Below are 7,677 nucleotides of genomic sequence, written 5' to 3'. Positions count from 1 at the left end.
TACACTACCGTGCCGCATTCACCCTTTCACCACACATTTCACAACAGCGAGGCAAAGTCCACGAACAGAAAAGTCAAGCTCATTCATACACATTCAAGCACCACGCAATTTGGAGCAATTTGGGGTTTCAGTATCTTGCCTCAACGGAATACTTCGAGCACGTGGCAGGAGGCGAGCCGGGGGATCGAACAAACAACGTTCCGATTGGACGACCCGCTATGCTCTCCTGAGGCGGCCTTAGATAGACATAGAACAATAATGTTGTACAGTACTAAGTACTAAGACATTTATAGTCAACCTGCGGAGCTGCTGACTGACGCTTTTGTTTGAAATATGTGATATCTGAATCCAAAGAATGTCTGTTCTGGATATGGTACGGCATTTGAGTGAAGGCTTGTGAGAAGCCAGATGTTAGTTGATTTTTTGCACCATTTTGAAAAAATACAGAGTGATGGACTTGCCAAAGGTGATTGCATTTAGGTTTTTGAAGTTTTTGGAACTGAAATGTTTTAATAACCGGCCACGATGGTGGCGCTACTGAATATGCATGCTTCCCAGTATATTTCCATTGGACACCTGGGCACCAAGGTTAATGACTTAACTATAAGAACATATTTGAGATTTTCGAAAGAGAATAGTAAAAAAAAAGTAGAGTAAAATTACAATTTTTCAATGAACTGTAAGTCAGATAGCAAATATGTATATACCAACAAAAATTAAACTAAATAGGAGCCTTTATATGTGAACATACTGAAATGTGTCTATGAAATGCAGTGATGGATGCTTTACTGCTGAAATGAATTGCTGGAAATGGCATAAAAGTGAAATGAACCTGCCTGAAAGATACTGAAGAGCAAAACATTGCATTTGTACTGCTGAAAAAAGATAGCTGAATTTTTTTTTTTAGAAAAAATGCTTAATGTTTTAACCCCTTTATTTTTAATTTCAAAACCAAAAGAATTACCTAGTCCTACCAAAGTTTCCTGTAATGAAGTGACAAACACGGCTGACATGACACAGACAGAGCTGAAGAGTGCTGAAAACCAGTAGGTATAGGCTTGGCTGGCATGCCAGTGTCGCACTGTTTGTAACGAAAATACAAAAAATATTGCAGTGATCTGTTCGCTGCTGACTGTGGCAGTAGAGAGCACAGCAGCAGAGTCCACTTTCTGCCTTCGTCTCCTAAACACACACGCCACAGGCAGGAGTCCACTTTCTGCCTTCGTCTCCTAACGACACCCACCGCCACCCCCCCACCCACTATTAGCTATGGGTTGTGTGTGAAGCATACTGTCAAATTATATTAACTGTTTTCAGAGCAGACTGTGCTTCTTAAGGGCTTCTTAAAGGAGAGCAGGTCCTAAACACAGACTGCTACAGACAATTGAAGAAAGAGGTGCTGCAGGCAATGGCCGATGTGAGAATTATTTTTATTATCTTTTATTATTATTATTATTTTTTGCCAGCATGCCAGTAGATCCCCAAAATAAAACCTGAAAATGAGAATAATACAACACCTTTACACCTTTAAGGATATTCCAAAGTGTACATTCCTTGCCTAAGGCTCTTTAATTAGCTTAAGTCAGTTTTCCCTCGGCAGGGAAACCTTGCCCATTGTAGTTGCCTGAAGGTTTCCTAAAAGCTGATTTCTCAAGGTAAAAATTGTAGAATAAACCTTTAGTCTTTAATTATTTTATGTTTACACATGGTAAACAGACAAAGAACAATACATTTTCAAGGACAAAAGCAAAGAAGACAAAGAGGACAGCACTGTGAGTATAGTTAAAATAGTTAGAATAAAAAATTAGGACAGAGTATAAACCCGATCTACATGTTTTCCTTACATTACATGTGAATGCAAGTATATAATACTAAAAATGAATGAGACACCTAATGATAGTGCTCAGTGTTTGCATGTCAGTACCGTCAATAAAATGCACTTGAACTACAACAGGCACCGTACTGAGCATTTCGACCAAAAATAAATTGGTCTCAACCAAAGTGGGCCTATCATAATCTGCATGACATTGTGCAGCTCCCTCTGTTGATGATGCATCCAATTACAATGGTTCCACTCAAAACTGATGGAAACACGGGCTGGATTGCTAGATAGCACCAACGTTCCAAGAATCTTGAACAGAACCAGTTCAAGAACCAGAAGTAATTTAGTAGAAAAGGGGCCTGAGGGGCCATTTTGTGTCTGACAAATAAACTGTGGCAGCAGTTGAACTGACATTTCTTTCACATTGACTGATTTCCCAATTTTTTTTACAAAATACAGCAAATTCCCATCTCTGGTAGAGCATCAGTCAGGAGCCACAAATCATTTGATGTTGAAATGTGATGGCGATTGCTGTATGTGAGATGTGAAGAAGAGGGAAGAGTGGGGACAGGAAGAAGAGACGGTTGAACAGAAAGACTGGAATGCATAACGAGGGAGTGAGGTGAGTGAAAAAGTATCTGCAGGCGAAATTACATCAAGCCCTCCATCTTTCAGTCTGGGCAGAGTAATATCTACCTCTTCACATCATTAATCTCTCTCCTCCATCCATTAACCATTTCATTATCCCCCTCTCATACCCTCTCCTTCCATTTCTTCCTCCGGCCCCTCCCCTCTCTCCCTCTTCCACTGGTCCCTCTCCACAGTGTGTAAATCATCCAATCAGGCCTGATGTAGACACCATCATGAAAGAGGCCGGAGGTCAAGCACAGACAAACTGGGATGAGGCATGTCCGAGTGAGAGGATGGATGGAGCCCCCCTCCCCCCGGAAAAACGGTTGGATGAATGGAGGTATTCTGTGACTCAAAGAGAAAATGAGACACACCTCTGCAGTCCCAAAATGAGATAATAATTAATGAAAATGACTAACATTTATTGATTTGTCTGTTGATTATTTTTCTGTTTAATAACTGTTTGGTTGATCAAAAACAGTCCAAAATAGACATCACCATGCCTGAACTGTCTGAAACCTAAAGATATTCAGTTTACAGAGATATGAAATTGAGAGAAGCAGAAAAGCATCATGTCTGAAAGGGTGGTTTGGCACATCTTAAAGAATTAATCACTGATCAAAACAATCGATTAATTGAGACAAATGGTTTTATAAGATAAGTACAGAGACAGCTGAAGCTTTTTTTTGTTATTTCTTTTTTACAAGAATGAAACATTAAAATGTGTAATTCAGCTACCTAATTATTTTATACTTTCATTGCATATTTACATGAAAAAACATGCAACATCTATTGTCCGAACAGGAATCTAATATTCATAGGTATTAATATATTACTGTTATGTTTTTGTTACCTTAGAATGAGTCGTTTTTTAATCTTCAGACAGAGTCCGCCACGATGGACCACCATGTTTCTACAGTAGCCCAGAATGGACAAACCAAACACTGCCTTGATATAGTAATGTATTCTGGGCAGCAGTATGCAGAAATTTCTGGGGTTGAAAATATAGGATAATAATTATTTTGGTCATTTATCAACAGATTTTGTTGTCAAAGATGAGGATTTGCTACTTTTGTTTGTTTTATATCATTCTAAACTTTGCCCAAAATATCTCATGATTTTGGCACTGACATAAAAACAAAAACACATTCAAACTTTTTTCTGTGTTCATGTGGACACTGAGTGGATGCTGAAGGGCTGCAATGGCAGGGGAGAGAGTACAGAAAGATACCGTAAAAGGAGGAGATAAAGGAGGTTCCATACCAGTCTTGTTTACTGGAGTCAGAGATAGACCATCAGACAAATAGAGAGAAAGCAGCAGAGGGGTGATGAAAAGGTGAAGGGCAGACAGAAGGTCAGGTAGAGGGAAGAATAAACAGAAAGACATGACCAGAGATCACCATGCACCCATTTTTTCATTGAGCACCCAGCTAACGTCCTTAAGAATACGTATCTGAAAAGGCTTCAGGTATACAGAAAGGCAGCAAATAAGTTTGTTATTCTGATTTCTCTTATTTATCAATGGATTCATTAACAGATCTTCCATTAATTACACTGACTGATTCATAAAGCTTTTCAATTTACATGAAAACATTATAGATTGCCTCAAACAATCAGGAGATGCTATCAAAAATGTTAATCCAAAAGGAAAGCCTTTAAATGAATGTCAGCATGAGTACACACACACACACACACACACACACACACTAAAGCTAAGCTGCATTTAATGGAACACTCAATATTATAAACTGCCTCATTGCACAGAACGACCGTTATTTGCCAGCAGGGTTTTGTAAGTGTTGTCGATCAATGCCAGTTCACTATGAGAGAGCCAGACTAGCTACGGTGTAAGAAGGGGGACACTGCTCACAACCTCTGTACTAAGCTACGCTAAAGAAATAAAGCTAATATCAATCCACCACCATCAAAGACCACAACAAGCTGTGTTGGACCAATTCTTTAACAAAACATATCAATATGTACAGTACATACTGCAGTAGCACATTTAGATGGATGTAAAACTGCAGTAGTAGCAGCAATGGGAATAATATTTAGATGGATAGCTGTACAGCTAAAGGGCAAAATGATCCATATTGTGGATAATGCTATGACACACAAGAACACACACATAATGTAGATTTCAGAAGCTGCTGTTTGGTTCCTGAACTGTACATATGGCCTACATGTCTATCAATCAATAAAGCTCTATAGCAGCATATCGGCTAATCAATACTAAACCATCTACAGCTAATACAGGCGAGGAAAAGAATATCATCAACATCACAACAATCAAACATTCTGTACCACATACAGTACCAACAAGGTTTCTGACATGACATTTGAAATTTGAGAGGTTAGCGTAGATGCTGTTGTCTCAATTCAAATACTTACACCAACTATTGTGAGTACATAAGTGTGTTCACACTGTCGAGTGTGGCAAAAAGCAGTGCAGTGCAAGTACACGGACGGTGCACTCATAACGGTCAAAAAGTTTAATGTGGAACGCTGGACACTTGTGTCACTGAGTGGTCGCCATTTTGGCTACAGAGCGGAAGGGGACACACAGGCAATAAAAAGTAGAAGCAGGTTCGTTTTTGATAAATATCGTGAAGAAATGCAGTAAAAAATAAGCCAGTATTAGCACTAATAGACCATCTAAATCGTTGTAAATCGGCATAGAAGATGCAGTAAAATGTTGTGATTATCATTTCTAGTAAGCGTGCAACGGCCTTGCTCGAATTTAAGACACTACACTGCTGAAATTACTGCACTACGCAAGTAAGTACGTAGTGTGCATAGTGTACTACATAGAAGTGTACTAACGGAAGTATTCGGTTTGAGACAGAATATTCTTAATTGTTTATATTTAAATAATTCATAAATTCATATCATAAACGTTTGGCGACTAGTGGACTAATGGCTTGTACTAACCACTATGCAACAATGTGTGCTCTTGCTCTACACATATTCCACTGCTTCTGTTGAACAGAACGATGACTTTGTTTGGTTAATTATGCTTTCATCCATTTGTTTTATACATTAAAAAACTGCCACACATCTCCACACATACATTTACAGACAATACAAGTGATGTTGTCTGGAGGCAGGTCACTCTAATTTAAATTCTTAAACAATAATTAAATAAAATTATTCCAATTTTCTGACATGTTATGATACAGTACACTTACTATCTTTTCAAAGTGATTCACACTGGTGCTTACATTTTCTATGACATTTTCCATAACAGTTTTTATCTGACCATAAATGTCACATACACACACCCCGACAGCAGACAGAAGTCAAGAATTTCCTTTTGGAGTTTGGCAAACTCACTAAATTTATGATAATTAGCTCCTGCTAAAAAAAAAAAAGGAGCTGGTGACAGCTGTCATTTCAGTCCCTGAAATGAGGGTCGTCAAATAAATAATAGGAAAGCTTTCAAAATGTCAACCAATCGTACACCGTTGACAGCCACATCACTGTCTCCGCCATGATATCAGTTCTGCAATTTCATTCAGGGATCAGGATGAAAAGACAACCTGTGAAAACCCCAAAAACTGAAATTTCTTCCTTCATGAGAGCAAAGATTCCTGGATTGAAGCCAATTCATAACAGAAGTTATCTCAGGACACTTTTCAAATAGAGCAGGTCTTAGACCGAACTCCTTATAACATTTATACCATTATCATAGCACTATTATATGTATAGTAATATAGTGAGTGTTTGGTTGCTGTGAAACATGGTTGTAAAAAGCATTATGTTGAGCTGATGCTGTTACCAAACTGGCTAGGTGTGTGATTACTTGCAGAGCATGTACACTGTACAGGTTGGATGCAGAGAGGAGAGAAGGGTTTGGTTAACTGTTTTGTCATGCTGAGTGTGACTTTTCCTCTGATGCCTTCTTCGTGTGTGTGAGTGTGTGAGGTCTTTTAAAATTGAATGCAGTGTTTTTACACTGCTGTATGCAGCATGATTACAGGTGTGTGTGTGTGTGTGTGTGTGTTGTGTGTGTGTGTGTCGTGCATGCATCTCAATATGTGCATTATCAATAATGGTGTGATGCTAAATGTATGCTGCCCCTATTTGTGCACTGTAAAAATGTAGATTTTACATTGGAAAGAATTGTCAAACAACGACAGTAAAAGCCATAAACTCTAAATTGGTCACATGTGGTTTCTGCACTAAAACACCGTAATATCTCGTTTTTTTTACAGTGTGTATTTGTCCTCATCTGAGACCACACAACAAATTCAGGCTCTACCCACACCACCACGAGAACACCCCCCTGTTAGTAGAATAGGTGGGTTCTTGAGGCTAAGTACAGGGATTGCTTGGCGTAGTGCAGTACTAACAGTGTTTGTGTTGCATCTCAGGCAATATAAAGCTTTTCACTTTTAATATTAATCAAGTTACTTGGAGGAGAAGCCTTCTCACACACACACACAACACCACAACCGTCGCATCTAAATTTCCCTGCTCTCCACGTTCTCAGCAGGAGTTGCTAGGCAACAGAGGGTCCACTCATTGTCAGCTCAATTATAGGAGTCATTGTGTTGTGATATAAGGACAGAGACAAGAGTCAAAGAAATATTAAGCTAGCATGAGAGTTAGTTGGAGGCTGCAGTGAATCAGGATGTCTCATGTTGTAGTTAACCGCAGATCCAATGCACTGAGGTCAGATCGGCTCAGTTGTGCTTAAATGTTTTCAGCTGTGTCTATTATCTCTGTCTCTCAGGCCAGCAGACAACAATGGAGAAATAGCAGTATGTCATTTTTCACAATGTAAAGTGCCTGTGAGTACCATTTTTATAAAGGCTGTAATAAACCACATATTCTCATGGAAATCTTTATTTTTATACAGCATTTTAAATGAATTTAAACAGGAGCAAGTCGTTTTTTTTTATATTACAACAGGATGGGACTTGTCTCCATCAAGCTACGCTGCTTTCTTTCTAGCCCACAACTTGTGAGTTTGCATGATCACCATGATACGTCGTCATCATCATCTTCATGTTCTCCATATACAGTAACTACTATTAGTGTATTATTGCTACTGTTGTTGCTGTTGCACCTGTCTTCTGTCTGTCTGTCTGTGTCTCTGTCTGTCTCTCTCTCTTCCTCCCACCTAGAGCCGAAGGGTCTCCTAGGTTTCTGCGTTAAAGGCAGTTTTTCCTTGCCCCGGTCGCAAGGTCATCGCCCTGCTCATGTGGTACTGTTGGGACTCT

This window comes from Morone saxatilis, unplaced genomic scaffold, assembly GCF_004916995.1.
Source record: "Morone saxatilis isolate NCDOM2014 unplaced genomic scaffold, NCSU_SB_2.0 Contig2, whole genome shotgun sequence".
Lineage (NCBI taxonomy): Eukaryota > Metazoa > Chordata > Actinopteri > Moronidae > Morone > Morone saxatilis.
The sequence above is the reverse complement of the archived record's forward strand: the minus strand, read 5'-3'. Positions refer to the sequence as shown.